The 21,518-nt window shown below is 43.6% G+C and overlaps 1 protein-coding gene across 2 annotated transcripts in view; it reads right to left on the bottom strand.

The window, feature by feature from the left end:
* pvrl2l (PVR cell adhesion molecule related 2 like) overlaps positions 1-21,518 on the bottom strand; it is a 313,868-nt gene that overhangs the window by 257,730 nt on the left and 34,620 nt on the right. The window lies entirely within an intron of this gene.

Here is a 21,518-nt window from a genome sequence, read left to right as displayed (position 1 = left end):
CATTTTCCTGCTGAGGTGGCCTTTCACTGCTGAATGAACACAAGCCCTGCACAGCACTGTGCAGCTAATACCTACAATAATCTGTTTAACTCTTCGTAGTCCTGCGGCGTGAGCGCCGACTGCTCTAAACATTAATAGCATGACAGAACTGTTCGCCTTCGTTGGCTTCAGACGGCAGATCCACATCTCTGCTAATCTGCCAAATCACTTTTCTCCCTCTCATCTGATGACCTCACCCCACGTCCTCTCTCGCTCTTTCAAACGGCATCTTTTCATTAACTAACTGGCTCCATTTTTAACACTCTCACCGTCTCTCCTTACGTTTTCGCTGCTGGAATCTGCAGAGCCCCAATTAGTGGGGATGAGATGCTCTCCTCTGTCGTGGCCCTAATTTGGGATTTAGACTGATAAGCAGAATGCTTCTTTACATAAAAACCTTGCCTGGTGGAGCGGTAATGAATTACCCTCCAACCTTTGGGTTTCGCTTAACACAGTCACACGGGATAATGAAATGCACTGAAATCACAGGTGCCCTAGATACTGTACAGTTGTGTGAGGTTGAGGTTTACCTTGCTCACTGCTAATGTGTGACAGAGAGAGGTCTGCGGCTAGCAACACCAGAAGTACTGATCCGTTCCGAGAGCCTTCCTTGAAGTTTATACCATAAATCTCTCCACTACAGTTTAGACTTCTTGTATTAGGAAGTGGGCAAAAGTCACACTGCAACAAGAAAGTCAGGCTCATTAGAAAAAGTAACGTGTCAACTCGCTGACAGAGAGAACAGAGAGCGAGGAAAGCCGAGCTAGCACTGAACTATTGATGCTGCAAAAACTGATATTTTTGACAACGGTAGTTTACGGCCTGACTGTGATATCGGGAGGTGGAGGGGACAGTCGTGGAGTTGCAGGCAAGAAGGCTGCCAAGATCCAGAGTTTGAGACTGTGTTTCAACATTTGTAAGCGTGACACAACTGGATATTTGAGGCGAGGTATATCGGACAATTTTCAGCTTTGTCTGTGGCAACACAAAACTGATATTTTTAACAAGTCTGGAGATCAATCAACCATAACAGGCATTTTAAGTCAAATCTTTCCATAACCCTAGCTTTTTCTTTTTTTGCCTAACCTAGCCAGAGCATAAGCACACATCAAGAAAGTTTCAACATATCTGAGGTCTGGAAAAACGTACATTGCCAACATTTATTCATTTATTCTGGCGAGTGGGTCGACCAGAAGACTTGGGAAATGTACCAGTGTTATGAATCAATGAGATTTTCTTTCTTCACAACTTAACAAGGTGGCAAAAAGGAAAATGCTTATTTGCATGCGAGGCCAGAAGGAAACACAGGAAGCGAGATCACGTCTAAAACAAAATAATCAGGATTTTCTTGTAACAACGTGAGCAAAAACACACAACATCATGTAATGATCTCAGAGGCATAGTTTCACATTTTAAGGAATTTGTTTTTTCACTTTCTTGCAGAGTTAGAGGAGATGGGAGACACTATTTCCATGTTTTTGTGCCAATATGAGATTACAGTCAGGAGATGGTTAGCTTGGCATAAAAACTGGAAGCAGGGGGAAACAGCTAGCCGGGCTTACATCAACTCTGCAGCTACAGAAGTTGGACGTTTTACATAGGCACAGTGGCTCCCTTGAGTATTTTAGTAGTTTGCTTTCTATCTTTATGCTGAGCTAAGCTAACAGTCTCCTGGCTGTAGCTTCATATTCAATGCATAAACATTAGTGTGGTGTCGATCTCGTCTAAATCTTTAACTCTCCCTTTCCTGCCTATTTTCTAAATTGTCCCAGTATTTCTTTGAATCTTCTTTATAATCCGGAAATCGGGCAAAAACAAACGTCTCTTTGTCAGTGTGAGGTATAATTCATCATATAGTGGACAGCAGACGCCCACTTTGGGCAGCTCAGCAGTGCTGCTGCTCGCCGGGCTCAGAGATGAAACTGCTACCAATCCTCCTTTAAACAGGCGGCAAAGCATATTGACGGAAACTCAATTTGAAGTCCTTTAAGACTATTTTCCCTCCTCTTATCCTCTTATTTGTCTTACTCTCACCCTCCTCCTCCTCCTCTCCGCTTGACCCCTCCCCTTGTTTTCTCTCTCATTTGCTCCTCTCGTCCTCGTCTTCCCATCTGAATAAATAAATGCAGAGACGGGCAAAGGAAGAAAGGCGAAAGAGAGAGAGAGAGAGGAGGGAAGAAAACTAGGGCACTCCAACCTGGATGCATCGTCCAAAGCAATTTGCTCAGATGGAGAGCGAGGCAGAGAGGAGGAGGAAAACAAGGAGCTTAAGAGCATCTCTGCTAAAGAGGGGACGGCTTAGAGAAAACAAGCAAAGTGGACTGACAAGCTGAGCCACTGAGAGAGAGAGAGGGAGCGAGGGAGAGGAGGAGAAAGAGAGAGTGTTGGTAAAATGACAAAATGGACAGAGCGAGCCGGGAACGAGAGAGAGGCAACGGTGGAAAATTGGACTGGCGAGCATCAGAGAGAGAGAGAGAGAGAGAGAGAGAGAGACCAGAACCACCAATTTACCTCTTTACTGGCAAACGCAGAGATGGTCGAACAGAGAAACACTCAGTACAGTCAGGCACATGTTATATCTCTCATGATAACGTTTCATTTATCATAGTAGACCAGATGTATCAAAACAACAAGCCGACTGAGAGAAAATTAATTGGCTATTGTTTTGATAATCAATCATGTGTTTGAATAATCCATCACAGGAACACAACCGATGGTTTCAGCTCCTCGATCGTGCAGCTTTTCTTTGTTTCTCATCTCTGTAAATTGAATATCTTCGGACAAAAACAAACAATCTGAAGAAGTGACCCGAGGCTCTGAGATACGGTGAAAGTCATTGTCAAAGATTTACTGAAAAATTGCAACAGACTAAACAATTAATCCGCAAATAATCAAGAGATTAATCTATAATGAGAGTCGTCATGAGCTACAGAAACACTGCGACAAAGATGGCTCAAATCAGTGCGAATGCCAGATAGACGCCGTTTGCCAGCAATGAAAGCAATCTGGCAGTCGGATTACAAACCAAAATGAGACGGCTGAAGCCAGGAGCACACTACGTGATGTTTGTGTCTGCTCTGATGGTCACTATTTATAAATCAGGGTGCCGGACCCAAAGCTCAATTTTATTACTGACGCCCCACATGAGGCCATTAGTGAGCTGATATGGAGAAGTATGATCCCGACATGGCAGAGCTTCAACTTGGCTGTTGGGCCTTCACCGTGCAGAATGATGTGCGTGCAGGTTTAAAGGATAAGTTCAGCAAAAAAATGAAAATCCAGTCTTTATCTACTCACTCCCACGCTGATGGAAAGTCAGGTGAAGCAAAATAGCATCGCAACATTCTCCTTAATAACTCAAGTAGCTGGTTATTTGTTTTAAAACGTAAAAGAACAACCGAAATAAAACATGAAATGGCGCCGCACAGCTCCTGTGGTGTAATATAAGTCTCCAGAAGCCTCCGAGAACCCAAATTGATTTCTCTCGGTGCATAGTTCACCTCCTGCACCCTTTTTAAACACGCTAACAATTTTGGCTTCTCATCTACAACAAAGATTTTGGCTTTCAAGGATGTAAAAACATCTTTTCAAATCAATGTTGGTTCAAGGCCGTCTAGAGACTTGAATAACATCAATATGGAGCCTTTTATAGGTTTCTTTCAGTGTTTTTTTACAAGTCCCCATCTACTTTAGTTGTTCAGGAGAACGCTGCAAGCTCAAGAAATGTTTTGTCGACAATGAAACTTCCCCAGCATGCGGCATGCGGCTGAGTAGATAATGACTGAATTTTCATTTTTGGGCGAACTTAAACCCTTTGAGGAGTGAAGTTTTACGTTTCTGGTTTTTCAAAGAAGGTGAAGATTTTGTTAGATAGGTGACTGAACTCTTTTGTGAATCAAACCCACCACGGACGCAACTTATTATTCCTGGCAGAGTATTTTCTGACGGGGATCTTTAAGTGGTGCATTGAAATTCAAGACAACACGCAAAACAGACGCATTGCATTAACGAGGAGAAAGCTTGAAACATAAATAGTGTAGCATTTTGAAGATGCTGCTTACTCGTATCCAACCTAATCATTACTTCGGTGTGATTTTAGTGGTGCTTTAGCCGGCGTCGAGGTTAAAAATGCTTTTCATTAACAATTCATAACAGTGCGGTAAAGAGCACCATTATGGCCTTTTCACAAATAGCACAGACGCACAAAGGAAGAGGGAGGGAGAGGACAAGAGCAGCGAAGGTGGGTCAGGTGAAGCTCTGAGAGGTAAATTAGTGTTCTCTTTCTAAAAGAGACTGAACGTAAGAGGAGGGGGGCTGACAGAAAATCACTGGACGTCAACTGACAGATGATGATTCATTGAAATCAGGTGTATGGAGAGTGATGCCAGCCCCGATCAACTCGCTGTCAAAATGTCAGCTTTTTTCTGCGCCTGGATTTGCATTGTGAGCCTCTCAGGACAAACGCATTGATTTTTTAAAGGTACTTCATTTGGCCCAAGTTCCCCCAAAATCCATTAGGAGCGTGATAGATTAAGAATCGCACAAAGGAAGACTGAAGTGTAGTTATTTGACAAAGAAATGTGGCGTGGGGAGGAATAAAGATGAACCGGAGAGGTGGCAGCAAAACGGAGGGAGAGAATGAGGAGCTGGGCATGAAGATTAGTCGGAGGCAGGTATTGAAAAGAGGCCACGGAGAGAAAGATAAAAAAAGATGAACCGAGGCTGGAATGAACTGAAGTGAGAGAGGGAATGAAGATGAGATGGAAGTAGAGATTGAAAAGAGGGAAATAAGTGAAAAACAGATGAAGTCAGGAGGCGGCGGCGGGTAAAGAGTGTGGGAGGATGGCGAGTGAAAAAAAGGCAAAAATGAAGTTGGGAGGCGGCGGCAGAAAGTGAGACAATGAGGAGGAGATGAGATGGATGAAAACAGAGGCTAAAGGAGGTGGTGGGGAAGGGAGGGAGGGAGAAAGAGGGAGCACAGTGTCATGAGGAGAAAGAGGAGGACGAGGGAGGGGTGGCTCCTCAGAGATAGTCCATTAATAATCCATGGAGCCTTAAGTACTCCTATTGAGGGAGAAAATCGCTCCTGTGAGCCTGAAAGCAACCACCATGCTCACCCTCCCTCCTCTCCCTGCCCTCCGCTCTTCTCCTTTTTTTCCCCTTCAATCCCGCCGCCTCTTTTAAATGTGCTGCCTTTTGTTTGCTGTGTGTTTTGGTGGTAACACGAGTAATCATTGAGTCATACTGTTGCTTCAGACGTGAAGTAAATCTCTCTCTTACAGCCCCCCACACACTGTGCAATAACAGCAATCTTGCAGGTTCATTGCATGTCACACTGAGCGAGATGGCTCTGATAAAATCCTCGGTAGCAATCTGTGTCATCTGTGTTGAAAAGATCAGTTTTGAAGTGTATCAAATCGTGCATTGACAGCCCGCTCTGCGAAAATGCAGCAAAACAAAAAAGCCGCTATTTGGCGACAAAGCCGGGACCTCTGAGCCCCAGAAGGTTTTCTTTTCTTTGCACCTGTCTTCATCACCGTCACCTCCGTCTTTATGATCTATGTTTTATGTTTGCTTGTTTGTTTTTTTACTTAATACAATAAGAATATCGACAAACTAAGAGTCTACAGCTACATATGTTAGCAGTTTTGTGGATCGTTAGCATGTTAACGTGTGTTAGCATGCTGATATTTGTAAAGTAACAAGAAAAAAAAGTTACAAGATAATGAGAATGTCGTAAAACAAATTATTGGACAACCAAAATCTAAAAATTAATTCACAAACGTGTATTACTCTCATGTCCGCCATGAGCCTTAATTATTATGGTAAAGGAGGAAGTTGGGCGAGGTGGTATAAAGAGTGAGAAAGCCTGCATAGGGAGGACGGTCCGGTCAGACAAGCACAGGACTTTATGCCAGGAGACTGCTGTTCGTGTCCAGTGTGAAACCAGTTGGAAACAGTGAGATATTTTAGCTTAGTAACATAGTGAAGTTACATAAGTAACGTAGTTATTCTAACCCGAACCACAATGTTTTCCCAAACCTAACCAAAGAGCGAGGGTATGACGGTACGCCATTTGCTGGTACGCTGCAACAGTCATGTTGTTTTGGGAGTGACTGGCAATCGACTGTTCGGTCATTTAGGTACAAAGGCTGTGTTGAATCAGAGAAACGTGTGACGCAGCGCTGAGCGACACAAATGACGTTGGGCAGTGTTTAGTCCATTTTTGAACAGGGAAAAACCAGGACACGGGACTCTGTCTGAATGGGACGGTGACGAGGCGTATCTGCCAGGACAAATGAAACATGAGCTTGCAGATTTATCAGGTTCCCAGGCTTCAGCTGTCCAGCTATTTCAATCCAACGGACAACCAGAGGAGGACTACAATCAGTCTGGACACCAGCTATCAGACAGTTGTTGATATTTCAGTCTGAACCAGAGTTGGGACAATCCAACTGATAACGCCAACATCAGAGCCACACAATTAGCTTGGCTTCAAATTGTGTTTACAGGGTCGGTCTGAGCCTCATTGTGAGAGGACATCAGTGCAATCTCGGACCACCGCTCCGGACTGACAACTGAAGATTTCACCACATTGTCATCGCTATCGTCAACTTTCATCTCAGCACCTTTCTTTTGCCCAGGCAGCGTCTATTTAAATGCGTTAAATCACAAGACAGCTCACACCTTGAGTCACACCTTGCATTGAAATCCGTCACTGCAGCTTGATTTTTCTCTTCATTTAAGCCCATTTCTCACTTTTTCTTCCGGCTCTCCCTTTTCTTCCTCTTTCCTCTCACACCATGATGTCTCGCTAATTGTCTTTGTCTATTAATGTTCCCTCTCCGCCTTTGTTTCATCAAGTAAACAGACTGAGGAAGACAGAGGGATGGAGATAGCGAGAGCGGCAAAGGTATAAAAAAACGGGAGAGAGAAGCTCACAGAGGAACATAAATGAGCGAAGCAAGCAGAGAAAGTAGGTGAGAGAGGAGAGAAGATGGATAGAAGGAGGGTGAGCCAGTAAATCTCAGGACAGACAGAGACACAGCACTACGTTTTCATTCAGGTGACAGGTAAACTCTATGAAACCTTTTGAAATGTCACAAAAAAATGACATGCAGATTCGGCGCATCAGTTTCCTGCACGTCAAATAATTACTTTGAATCGAGGATATTGGACACGTTGTTATTGTTCTTTAATGTCAGCTAATGTTAGCCATATTTCATGTTTCACCTGAAGGAAAAAAAAAAAGAAAATCCACCTGGCAACCGACTGGTATCTTAATAGAGGGCTCATTATAAATAGAAGTGACTAGTGTGTGTGGCATATCTGAGAAGTTGGGCTGATTGTTTCAGGTTTTTGAAATGTTGTTCGATCAGATTTAAAGTCATTTTCTGATATTTTTATTCAAAAACATGTCTGTTTTCTCTGTTAAATGTCCAAGAGGATCACGTGTTTCACATTTCTGGCTTGTTTGGCACGAAGATCTTGTTGGCATGTGAATCATAGTCACCGTGGCAGAACAAAGAGGAGAGCTCCACCCACAGAAACTCAAACTTCAACAACAACAACAAAATCTGAGGATTTAGACGCCACCGTGCCGCCCACAGCTCGACTGACAGGTGAAGTGAGGTGCAGAAATACCGAGCACCAAAGCTGGAGACGAAATCAAATAAAGGAACTTCATGATGTGACAACTTTCTTCTCTGAGATCTGCACAAACCAACTTGGTTTTTCTATTCCCGTTTCGTCTTTGTTTACTAATTCAGCACATCATAATTCACACAAAGGCCAAGATGGAACAAGAGACGGATAAAATGGAAGTAAGATTCATGTAAAGTCGTCGCTCTGCAAGTCTCTGACTGGTGACGATGATAAATTAATGAAATCACTGACAAACCGCTGCACGGCAAGCCAGCGGCAGACAAAGAGGCCGAGACAGACAAAGACAGAGAGGAAGAACGACGGAGAGAGCTAAAGATGACAGAATTAATGAGAGAGATGACAGTGAGGTGTGTGGAGGAGAGAATGAGAATGAGGAAAGGAAAGAGAGGAAAGGTGAAAATTAAAGAAGCAAAGGGGGAGAGCAAGGGCCAGAGAGGGAGGCAGACGGGGAGACAAAGAGATAAAACACGAGGGATGGGAAAATTAATGACAGACAGGGAAAAGGGTGGGGTGGGAGAGGAGGATGAAAACGAGCGAATCGATGAAACAAAAAGGGAGCGAATGAGGGCTGTAAAGAGAGAGAAATATGACGAGAAGAGGAGGTAAACAGGGTCAAAAGGCAGAGAGAGCCTGCGAGAGAGTGAGATAGAGACGGAGACGGAGGAAAAGAGAAAGCGGATGTGACAGGTGAAAGGAAAAAGGGAAAAAACAGCATATAGAATGAGGACGAACAGAGTCAGGGGCCTAAGCCAGCCAGGCGTTGCCTGAGGCGATGCCATTGTCTGTGTGTGTGTGTGTGTGTGTGTGTGTGTGTGTGTGCTGTGCATGCGTGTGTGTGTGTGTGTGTGCTGTGTGTTTACACTCGGGGGGGAAGGTATGTGCGGCGCCAGAAAACGCACTTGGTGGACGGCTGCCCAGAGTTACCCCCCTCCTCCCTCTGGTTCTGTTCCATCCCTCTGTCACTCCGCCCCTCGATCCCCTCGCCTCCATCGCTATTGTTACGTCTACATTTGGAGAAGTGTAATCCTGTTTAGATAAGCTGACTACATAGCACGGTGTAATGACATCTGAGAAATGAGACGTCTATTTGGAAACATCTTCATTTTGTAGAGCTTTTTAACCACGGGATGTTTTTACAGAAGGTGTGTTACATAACTGCACCTTTACATACAGGGAGGAACAGCAATCTAAAAACCCCTTCACACTGGATAAAAAGACTAACTCACAGCCACTAACATCTGAGCTACGATCAGAAATCATTCATCCAGGTCAAGTGACTCAAGGGTACGCTGGTGGTTAAATAGTTTTCTATCTCTTCAAAGTTTCAAAGAGAGACCTTGGCTGTATGCTTGCATTTTGGTTGGGTTTAGGCAACAAAACAACTTGGTTAGGTTTAGAAAACACTGCGGTTTTGGTTGAAATAACTCCATAAGGCCACATGCGTAAGTATTTAACATGAAAAACCTACAGCTAGAGTGGAGTGTTTCCACGGTCAAAGCCACAAAATATAATGTAAACAATAAAATGATCCAAGGACAAATGCCTTCCTGCTTCTTTTTAACTGGCTAACATACCACGCACTGTAACTCTGCCTGAGAAACTGTAAACACAGCCTCTTCCAGTATGCTCCCTGACCTGTGGCAGACGTTAAGAATAACTAAATAGATAGTTAATCTTCTCGCTGATGGTCTTATTTGCTTATGTAAGTCATATTGAGGCGTCAGCATTCCGCTGAAACTGTTTCATTACCAGTTAAACAGTCCTTGTAGTAGGTTTAAGTTACATTATGTATGTGACATAACTTAACTACATTACCAAGGTAAAATAGCCTGAAAGTCCTGCGCTTGTTTACCCAACCATCCACACCATCCTCCACCGTATGCAAACTTTAAGGGCCTGCTACTTCTACATGACTTCCTCCTTTGCTGCTGTTATAAATACTACGGCCACTAGAGGTCGCCGCCTGAAAAGAAACATAATTATGGGCCGTCAATAGTTGCTTCCAGGCCACTCAACTACTGGCAATGGCATTGGAGCCAATCACCTATTTTTATTGGTGTAAAATGGTTTAAGATGCACCACCTTACAGGATGATGTTACGCTGCGTTCCAAAAAAGTTAAGCCAAGTTCAATGTTTTTGCCAGAAGACCTTGCATGGTCGTGCTGGAGCTCTATGCACAAGTAGCAAACAGAACTTACTATTCACTAGATAAATGAGATTCACTGTACTTTCGCTTCAGTTTCTGACCTTGGCCGGAGACTTTACATCTAAAAAGAAAAGCACATGATTTCAACATTACTGACTTATAATTCTCCCAGTGGGCAGAGTACATATGTTCCCGAAGTGCACGGATCGTTGCCAGCTTCGCTACTCTGTCTCATACTGCATCAACCATTGGCCAAGCTGTGACTCAGTGGCTTTGAGTCAGGAACATACTGGATGTTTAACCAACTGTGAAATGACTTATCGCGTATTTAACCAGCAACTCTTAAAGATTGCCGTCATCTCTGATCATATCTCCGTTCTCGGTCGTCTCCAAGTACCAGATCACACTCAGGCATGTTTAATATAACCATTTAACCTCTGACTCATGTTGGCCGTTTGAGTCCAAACTGTGCAATGTCACGGCCTGATTGATGCATTTTGCAGTTGGCTTGCATACTGTATAGGGTGTTCTCAGCTTTAGCCAACATGGCTGCCAACGCACAGTTTAAAGGCCCAGATGACTGCAGCAGGACGGCGTCTCGACCTTGAGCTCCATCATGGGGCTCCTTAACATGCAGACAGAAGATCTGGACGACTGATTAAACGAAGAAGGATCATTATCAGAAAATGTCGTATGTAATCCAGGTGGCACTTTAACCATGCTAGTGTTGATAACAATGTAAAGAAATTCATACTGCGATTACTTATATTATTCATACTGCGATTACTTATATTACAGATATTGTATTTGTAGTATGAAAATCTGAAAATGAGGAAGTGTTTTGTTTTTTTGCTGGGGTCTGCACCCAACAAGCATGTTTCAATTATCTGTACAGCCATGTATCCATTGCCAAAGTGGTCTAAATTCACAAACTGAAGAAAGTTTGAGTACATCTGATGACGCCACATTAGCAAAATTAGCACCTCTTTGTTCTCAGCTCTCCACAGGAAATAAATCCTCAAATCCAGCCGATGTAACACTCTTCCCCTCTGGGCTTCACAGTTCTATGTTCAAACTAAGAATTACAATCCCCGAATGGCCACACAGTTTTATGGAATAACACTAATCTGTGAATGCTATCGTACCACGGTGCCAAAACTTGTAATGCTTCTGTTGCCCGTGGCCTGCGCATTGTGGCGCACACCGTGTCCTGAGGTCTCCTGCAATCCCGTCTTTCTTCTCCGCCTCAATCGCTTCCCCCGCTCCCCATTTTCCCCCTGCAGCTTCCAAAAAAAGAAAAAAAACAACACTGGCACGCTTTGCTGCCAAGCTCACATCCAGCCATGACAAACACAGCTCGCCGACATGCACGGCGAGGCAGGCAGGCGAGGCAGACAGAGAGAACTACAGAGGAAACTGTGGATGAAAAAATAAAGATGGAGGGCTGCAGCCTGCAGGCCTCTGGGGCTGTTAGTATATGTGGGAGTTCAGGAGGGAGGAGGGGTCCCCTCTCCTCATATCACTCCCCTCTGTCGTCTCTAAAACATGCACCGATGCTCTCCACACGCAGCAGCAATGTGCAGCCGCACGATAAAGCGGCCAGCCGGGGACGAACAAGCTGCACACACAGAAAAGCCAACTCGCACACATGCACTGATAGATATCTGTTTATCTGTACATGCTGTTTCTATTCTGCAAGTCACTCCTCTCTCTTCTCCCTCTCCTCCATCCTTTTCTCCCTCACCCTCTCCGTTTCCATCTGCTCTGACTGAGCTGCCAGTGTCTTCTTTTTTCTCCACTACACGCCAGCTGAGGAGATTCTCAAACGTGCCCTCGGTTGACTCGCGAGCATGATGGGACTCCTGTTTGAGCTCTCAGCACGCCAGGCTGCCCGTGACATCATTGCGGGTTTGAATGCAGGTCATGACCTGTGGTGTGTGACATCCCCTTCCCTCTATCTCTCTCTCTCTTCCTCTCTTAAATTAGTCATGACTTATGGATTTTTTTTCTCCTTCAATTTAAGAGAAAATGTGCGTAAAAAACAGCTCCTTTGTATATATGCCTTGGAGCTCAGCATCCCTCTATGCACACAAATACCAAATACCACCTCCTACACCCACACACACAGTAATCCACTTCACACACGCTTGCCTGACCCGTTTTTGACCTGCCCTGACCCCTATTTGTTTTATATTGTCATCTCCCGGTTTTAAATCTTCCAGTCTGACTCCGAACAGCCGACCGCCCCCCCCCCCCCCATAGATCCTCTCTGGACGAAATGTCAATGAAGTGCTACTTGAAAGTGTGTGAAGGGGCGCCCACACTGAATCCCTCAACTAAATAGCGACAGAGAAATGGAGCTCCATCACAGCCCACGACCGACCTCGCTGATGAAGTGCATGTTACGTCGTGCCTGTTCCGCGGCGCCGAGGTAAAGCCGGCAGATAAAGCGGTGGAAAATGGCAGGAGAGTGAGGTATGAAGTGTGTAGTGTCGGACGGCATTTTTCACAAAGTGACACGCGAGACCTCTCAGCTCGACTTGGGCAGCCAAGATAATTCTCCGCCTTTGATGTAGTGCACCTCCACAACCCCCTCATGCACACTCCTTGGCGGTCGATGGGTTCATCCATCATTCCTTAAAACAGTGAAAATCGCCATCGTGGAGCAGCCTGAGGTGCCTCAGTTGCTGCCAGGTAACATCTTTCAAGTGTTACTCGGTAGACTTTGGTTAGAAATGCACCGCCACCACAGAAACATCTTGGTCAAACGAAAAAATCTTATTAACACTGTTGTGCTTGGCTAAAAAAAAATGAGACGCCAGATTCCAGTCGAGACACATGCAGCAATCCTAGAGAACCAGTGGGAAGGTGTGACGCTCCACATGTGATGAAGGGTTGCCGCGGTGACGAAATTTTAGATGGTGACAACACAGGTGATACCCCGTACACTCACTATCTGTGGAGCGCTGTATCATTTTACTTCTAGTGAAAGCCAAACATTTCCTACCACTGCAGTTTCACATTAAAAGCATTTAACAAAAAAGAAAGCAAAAAAGAAAGAAAAAAAACGATACGTGGGGATCAAAGTTTAGCTTTGAAAGAATCAACTTCCTGTAAACGTTGACCCGTTTTTACTGATAACAAAGCGGCATAGTTAGTTATCAAAACAGCATTTGCAGAACCAAATGTGTTTTGCCGCTGAAAACTGCAGGAGGGAATTTCCCACACTGGCGGACCCAAAAATCAGCATGAAGTTGTTTGAATGTTGACAACATAAGCATAGAAATAACATCAGAAGGTATCGAGATTATTATTAGAAACCTGCTGCTTTTCCATCCAACTTCCCTCATGCATAAATAAAGAACTTATCTATTCTTCTTTTTTCCTAAAACCAGTGATGAACTGAGGTAAAATCTTTTGTTTTTATTGTTGCAGTTATGGTTTGCTGGTCTTACTAGTGACCAAACCAGGCATTTCATTGAATCATAAAATGATCCAGTTTATTGGACCAGGCCTGGCTGTTTCTATTGTAGTCCAACTGAAAGATTAAGGCTGATAACATGAGAGCATTTTTGCATCAATATCAACTTGAATCACTTCTCATGGAGAGCTTGCAGATGAAGACAGCGGTAATACTGCTTGCAGAATGTCGCTTGCTGGTAAGTTCTGCCTTACAATGTTGATCACTGGTTATTTCTGGCAGCTTCAGCAGCAAACCCAGTGTGATTTTGGATGGTTTAGGATCCTACTTGGACTGGAACATACAGTAACAGCTGCTGTGGCTACAAAAACAGAGTTTTCTTCCATGGAAGACAAGAATACAGGTGTTTCCCCCATTTTTAAGAAGTAAACTAAAGGTTTTTTTGGCAAATTCGTTGTGAATCTACTCTCTTATTTTAGAGAGTAAGATGGTGTCCCAGAGGCACAGCAATCCAAAGAGTAATTCATAAATCAGAAATGACGACTTGCTGACCATGAAAGGTTAAATACCATCTATTGTTCATATGCCTCAGAGCCCGATTGTTTCCTGGTTAGTATCTTCATGTACCACCAGTTCCTCTACAAAGAGCGAGGTTATGACTCATAAATCGTGTTTGTCCTTCATTGTGGCACTAGGAGAAAAAAAAATCCCGTTTATTGCACAAGCAGATTCTATTCAATGTTTATAATAAGCTAGCTAGAGGAAAAGGTCAGGAAATCTCATCCCGAAGTGCAAAGCTGGAGGAAGCAGACTAAAAACAATCCAGCTGCAGGAACGACAGATTCCTTTCCTGTTTCTTTGTCACGAAGCTGCTGAGAGAGCGAGAAGGAGTCGCTCAGAATCTCATGGTCAGCCTTGGCGACCGCTCGGGCGAAGCATCACTGCTTATTTTCATTCATTACCACGGCAACTTGAATATCTTACACATCTCCCTCTCCACCTCTGGTGTTTTCCCTTTTGAGCTTTGTGTTCTGCTCCCTGGTGAATAAGGAAAGTAGTTCAGCTTCCTGGCCAAGAGGGCCGACCTTGGTGTGAACAATGCAGCGCTGCAGTGTCGAGGCCGGGGCGCTACGAGGAATCATTTCCATGTTATTAGATGCTGCTTTATCTCCGCCAACACAACAAAAGTACAATAATAGCGCACAAGCAGAAGGGCTGGGGGCTGTTGTTGTTGTGCGTTTTCTCGCTTCTTTATGTACTATATTAAGTAAGTTCTCCTATTGACAGCTCTGTGCATAAACGTCTCTCACACTAAAGTAAAAGAACACTTGCAAAAGGCTTTTTAACTGTCAGTGTGTGTGTGTGTGTGTGTGTGTGTGTGTGTGTGTGTGTGTGTGTGTGTGTGTGTGCGTGTGTGTGTGTGTGTTACAGTGCTCTCATTAGTATGTGGGTATTGGACGGCGGTGATTCATGCTGCCTATTTCTGGTTAAAGCTTCTTCACCTCCCCCTCCTCCTCATCTGCTGCCACTTCCTCCACCTTCTTTGCTTTTTCTTTTCTTCTTCCGCTCCGTCTTATGTCTTTCTTTTTGCTTCCATCCTTCCCTTCCTAAGCTCTACCTCGCCGATCTATCTCTGTACGTCCATCTTTCTGTCCCCTTTGACTTTTCCTCCTTCCTCCTTTTCCCGATCCTCTCCATCTTTTTCAACCCATTCCTCCCTGCATTACCACCCCCCACCTACTCCTCTCACTCTCATCATAGCTCGTGATTAATGGCTCTTGTTTGACCTGTCGCCACCTCCCAGCCACCGAGTGTGTGTGCGCCAACCTGCGTTACGTGCATCTTTGTGTGTTTCTTCTTTCTACCAGACGCATGCAGAGATCTGTGCGAGTGTCTCTGTGCTCGTATGCGTCTGTGTCGGCCTCATCGACCCGCACCACCCGCCGCTATCTCAACTGGCGCCAACTCGGGTTCCAGGCGACAATTAAATCTCCGCCCCGGAGGGCAGTCATCTGGCAGGAAACAAACGCACCTGCGACAGTCAGGGCTCTGCGGGGGAATGACATATGCGCCCACCTGTCAGCCAGGTCTGGCAGGGTTTGATAGCCTGGGCTGCCTTGCTGCACCGCCTGTCCATTATGTCCTGGCCTGCATTGTGCTTCTTAGCCGCAGTGAGTGTTGGCTTCTCGTCCAACGGGAGATTTGCACAAGTAAATCAATGTCTTAATTATTCTATCTTTAATTACTCCACAAAGGGTCTGTTTAAGGTGCATCTTTGTCCATTTTCGGCCAGGCTTTATTATGTAATCAAACATCCCGTTCACACCTGGAGGCTGCCCACTGTAGCCACAGCTTCCCTCCCCCCAGCTGCAGAGGGCTGCTTTGCTCAAAGGTAATTTGATGGTAATTGTTGAGAGCAGGCTTTTTGTCAAACTGCCAGTGCCTTTTAAACGTTCAAGTCAATTAGGAGCGACCAAGAGGTGGATGGAAAGCCTCAGCTTCAGCCAGACTCGGAGCCTGGAGCCTTTTTAATGCAAACAGAGTCACTCTGCAGAGTTGACAACAGTTTGAGTTTTTAGACCCCATGATGTAAGCTGTCTGTTACTGCAGGATGACCAGTCATAACACATAGGGAGGGAGTGTTTCAGGCTGTAAGGGCAGCTGACATATGATACCAAAAGCCTGACAAATGGAGAAAGTACCAGCAGGGAGTAAACGGTGCTGTAGCTGTTACTGCATCATCAAAAAATCAGTGGTAAAAATCAGTGCTGCTGTCGCTCTGAACACAAGGGGGGAATTATTTTCTGGTTTATTCAATTGAATTATTCAAAGGAGTGGAAACAGACGTCTCGGAGACGGATAAAACCTGAACACATGAAAACCCAAACCGTCAAATGTTGGCAGTTAATATTTCTGCAAACCACTGATAAGTTCACTAGTTGCAACGGTGTGAGACTTTCAGGGTACGGGAACCATCTCAACACGACCCAGAGAGGTCACAAACTGAAAGACAGAGCTCAGTCTACAACACACTGAGCCACGGGTAAGACCGTGATTAGAGGTGTTCTCATGCGGCCATACAAAAACATAAATGGTTATCCATCAATAACCAATTTGCCTTGATCCTTTATGCAGCAGTTTGCACAGAAAAAGCACAGAAAGTAATGCAAATGCTTTTTCTTCAGTCTGAAGAGATATTGCATGAAGAGTCATGAGCAGTACGGACTGAAAACTCTGCAGCAAGCGTTTAGAAAAGGACAAAATTCAGCCGAGATGTTTCTCTACAAACCTTAAATTGGATTATAAAATGATGCTCTTACAGTACACACACTGTTTATCTGTTTGTTCACCATTTTCAGATCCAACTCACAGCTGTAGCATCCACAGAGTCTTGTTGTAAACCTCACAAATGTTTTCTAATAACCTTAATGGGAAGAACAAGGCGCCGACAGACCTTCAGGCAAACGATCAGAATCCTTGAAAATCCGAACATTATGATTTTATCTCCTAAATGTACCATCTGCAAGACCAGAGCGTCATGACGCCAAAATAAGGACAATACTGAAGTCATAACTGTCTCTGGAAATATCACATACTACACAGTAACTGTTATTATCATGATTATTAGTTACAATAACCCTGAAAACAGACATGAAACTTGATATAAACTTGAAATATAAATGTTTTCAGTAATGCACACACAATAGAACTCAATATCATAGATAGGTAAATGTACACGGCACAATAGTTGTCAGTTTCCTACTTTAATATCCCGAGGTGGAGGGGATGGTTGTGGAGTTGCAGGCAGTTCAGTTTCAACATTTGCGAGTGTGAAACTAATGGATATTTTAAAAAGGAGACCTCGGGACATTTTCCAGCCATGTTTGTGGTGACAAAACCAGGTGTTTTAAGCCAAAAGTGGTTTTGGTGCCTAAACCTGACCAGACCATAAGCACAGTTTTGTCACAACATACATTTAAAATTGAATCTGTGGTTTGCAGAAAGCTACACTGCCCACATTTATTCTTGCGACTGTGTTAGAAAGCCAGTAGAAAGAAAAAACACGGCATGTTTTTCATGAGCTTCTGATGTATGGTATGGAAACAACATGTCTGTCACATTTCCACAAGATGATTTTAATGTGTGACAGTCTGGCGACAATCACCCCCGTCCAACCTTTAAGCTTTAAGTAGCAACACTGTCAATTATGGACTGAAAATGTAACAATCGTGTGATATTTCTGCTTCAGTCTCACTGCCGGTAAGGTTGGGCGATGTAATTAACACTACTTTAATCTAATTTGTCACACTAATTTTACCTTGTGACCTCTTTAAACAAACAAACCGTGCTTGTTACCTGTTGTGACCAGCTCAACCACAGAGAGCTTCCTCTGAATAATGATTGGTTTCCTGATATTATCCGAATCAGGATCATTTTCTGAGACCCTAATATGATTTCCTTGTCTGATTTTCAATCCTGTTAATCACTGACAGCCTCTCATATTTATCTTGTGACCTCCTGTACGAGCCTTGACTCTCAGTTTGTGCAGCACTTCGTTCGACGGAAGTTATTAAACTGTGATTGTACTTTATCTGCCCGTCGGATTTCTCTTTTATATAGAATATATTACAGCAGGGTCTATTCGTGAGGTTCGAGTCATGCAGTTTTCGTAAAGTGGAACAGTTAATACAAACAATTATAATTACATTATCACACTGTGTTTGTGTGGCCTGCAGGTTGTGAAGGTGTTGGATGTGTTTTCAGTCTTGGTGAATTACCATCAATGTCCAATAAATCTTTTCTAGATAAATAAAATGTCAAACAGTATTTTATATGATAATTTGTCTATTTAAAAGGCCCAACACTTAATTACCACAGCACCTTCAGAGCCGCTGCAATTTGCTCTTTAGGCAGGGCGCGCTTAAATTTCACTCCTGCTTTGTGTGAACAAACAAGCTTTTGTGTGACATTTCCAACCAGTCGATAATTAGGTGTATTGTGATATTCTGGCTCGTATAAGCTGCTGCTGCTGCATCCAAAATAATGGGAAACCTCTGCCTTTACACGAAACCTCCAGCGCACCCAGGGCTCCGGCGGCCCCCGTCTCGCCTCTACGGAAATCAATTGAGCATGGCCTGATACTATTTAGAAAAGCAGATGGCATGTCTAAATGCTAAGCAGGAACTAATTTGTTCATTTCAGACCAACAATGTCAACACCATATTACCCATTATGTCATTCATACTCACACAGTAACTGCACTCTTCCTACAGTCTTCATAATGTAGTCATCCTGAAGCTAACCACATGAGCAATTAGATCTGTATTAGGAATAAAGACTGTGACAAATTGAAATGTGGGTAACAAGCTGAGGCATGAAGACCGATTGTATTCTGAAGACAGCAGAGGGGCCGGCGGTCGAAGTAAGAGACATGTGACCACGTACAGGGAGCACTAATTTGTTGATGTACAAGTCAAACGACGTCTCAGCCTCGAGTTTAAAGGTAGGGAAGACAGATCTGGATAGAGATAGTTTGGTCTCATCCCCAGGTCGCCTTCCCAGAAGTCTAATCTAATCTATATCTGAAGACCCTTTCATAAAAATCCAAGCACTCTTTTTCTTTCTTTTTGTGACTTTCTTTTCATGCGTCTTGTCTGCTGAATCTTGTTGCTGTGGAGAACAATATTTTTGCCAAGTGTGCAGCAAATAAAGACCTTGACTCAAACCTTCCCTACCTACTGAAGTTGATTAAAAGAGTGAAAGTTTTTAGACAGTTTCAACAGAATGTAAATGATTTCATTCAATGTAAAGCAGGTTTATACTACCCATGAACATGTCGTCATCTCGTGAACTCAGATGCTCGGATCTGCCCTGATTTCTTGATGGTTTTCATGCACAGTTATCCAGTTATTACTGTTTTTGCAGAAGCACAGTCGGACAAATTGAAATCTCTCTGGTAATGTTTGGTTAAAATAATTCCCTTTCAGCACAATCTGACTTCTAATAAGTTGGAGTAAGCGATTCCTGAGAAAGATAGTTGATTGTTGAGTCTAATTCCCCAAGTCGTCTATTACAGTCGCTTTAGGTTGGATATGCGTGGCATCAGCAGTCTCCGTGAATTGGTATTAAGCTCAATAAACACAAATAAAATCTGAATTTCTTGAAATTGTCCAGTAAATAGAAATCTGCACATTATCAAATCAGTGCTTACTGCGCTCTCATTTCCAGCACTGGCTGCTGCAGAGACGTAAGAGTAGCGACTCTTCCTTCAAAAGCTAGAATCAAGGTGCTGTACAGCACTATCAACAGCTCGATGCATTCGTCAGTGTGTGTTGAAAAGCCAATTCAAAAATTTGTATTCACTTTCTGAACTTTCTGAACAGTGTTTGTGGCTTTTAAAACCATTTGGTATGCCCGACATTTCCCCTGCTTGTTTGTCTAATCTGAATAGGTCTGGTGATCACAGAGCTACACCTGCCGTCACCCTGGCTCTAAATGAAAAGCAGTAACCCTGGCAAAGAGCGCCTTACCGTATGGGAGGTTTTTGAGCAGTCAGCGGAGCTAGAGGACTCCTCTGAACAAGTCAATTTAACTACAACTGCTCCAATGCAGCTGCCAAAGCTGGGAACAGACCTGGAGACCACTGAACCCTTAAAGAGATCAGACACCCCCACATGAACACGACTGACTTCCACCAAACATAGAAAGAATTTCTTGAGTGTTTACACCCAGAGAGGCCACAAACTGAAAGACTACAACACACTGAGCCACGGTAAGACCGTGATTAGAAGTGTTTCATGAGGCAAATCCTTAAAATGCTCCATGAATACTTATTCTCATGCAGCCATACAAAAACATAAATGGTTATCCATCAATAACCAATTTGCCTTGATCCTTTATGCAGCAGTTTGCACAGATAAAGCACAGAAAGTAATGCAAATGCCTTTTCTTCAGTCTGAAGAGATATTGCATGAAGAGTCATGAGCAGTACGGACTGAAAACTCTGCAGCAAGCGTTTAGAAGAGGACAAAATTCAGCCGAGATGTTTCTCTACAAACCTTAAATTGCATTATAAAACGATGCTCTTACAGTACACACACTGTTTATCTGTCTGTTCACCATTTTCAGATCCAACTCACAGCTGTAACATCCACAGAGTCTTGTTGTAAACCTCACAAATGTTTTCTAATAACCTTAATGGGAAGAACAAGGCGCCGACAGACCTTCAGGCAAACGATCAGAATCCTTGAAAATCCAAACATTATGATTTTATCTCCTAAATGTACCATCTGCAAGACCAGAGCGAAATTGGTACAATCGGTCACGACGCCAAAATAAGGAAAATACCGAAGTTGACAACAACTATGATAAAACCCATCATCGGCCATTAAGTGGTGACACATCAAAGATGGATGGATAAACCATTAACAGGCGGGCAAAAGCAGAAATTGCTCGGAACAGGAATTGAGAACTGGTACAAAAATTTTGAGATTGATCGAAATCGTTTGCCTCAGAGATTTATAAATTCCTTTAATCGATGCAGGCATGTTTTTCAAACACCACTGTACATGAACGCTGCTGGAAACTTGCGCAAAGAAGTGAGGGTGGAGAGGAAGAAATAGCCCAAAGCATGGCTTCAAGAAAAATTCTGGAGAAAGATAGTTGAGTCTCACTCCCAGGCAGTCAAATACTGACGCTTTGGGTCGGTATCAGGCCAGAACATCTAACCCAAAGCGTTTGTATTTGACAACCTGGAAATGAGATCAACAATGAATCATCTTTCTGCAGAATCTCTGCTGAAACATCTGCACAACATGGGCTGAAATTAAAGAAATATCATGTATTTGATCATCTACATGAGCGCCATTACCTCCCAAACAAGCAGCACACCTGTTAGTGAAGGTAAATATCCAAAAGCTAGAATAACGATTGCACCAAACAGGCAGGCTGAGCAGATTATTTCCTTTGATGAAGAAAACCGAAACATAAACAGGTGCAGCACAAATATTCTCTCATTTCATGCGTGATGTCTGATGACAGACTGCTGCTGGTACAGCGAGCAGCGGTTCAACAGTGGAGCGTTTGCACATCAGTCAGATGCATATGTTTTTTATGCACTGTGTTGAAACTCAGAGTTAATAAAACAGCTGCTGATGCTGAAAACATGTGTAAGCTTCTTCTCCCACACAGAACAATTGATCAGAAATCAATAAGGGAATCGATAAAGAATCGGGCCCATAAGGAGA

Source organism: Pagrus major, chromosome 16 (assembly GCF_040436345.1).
Source record: "Pagrus major chromosome 16, Pma_NU_1.0".
Taxonomy (NCBI): Eukaryota; Metazoa; Chordata; class Actinopteri; order Spariformes; family Sparidae; genus Pagrus; species Pagrus major.
Note: the sequence above shows the minus strand (reverse complement) of the source record. Positions and strands in the feature narration are given on the sequence as shown.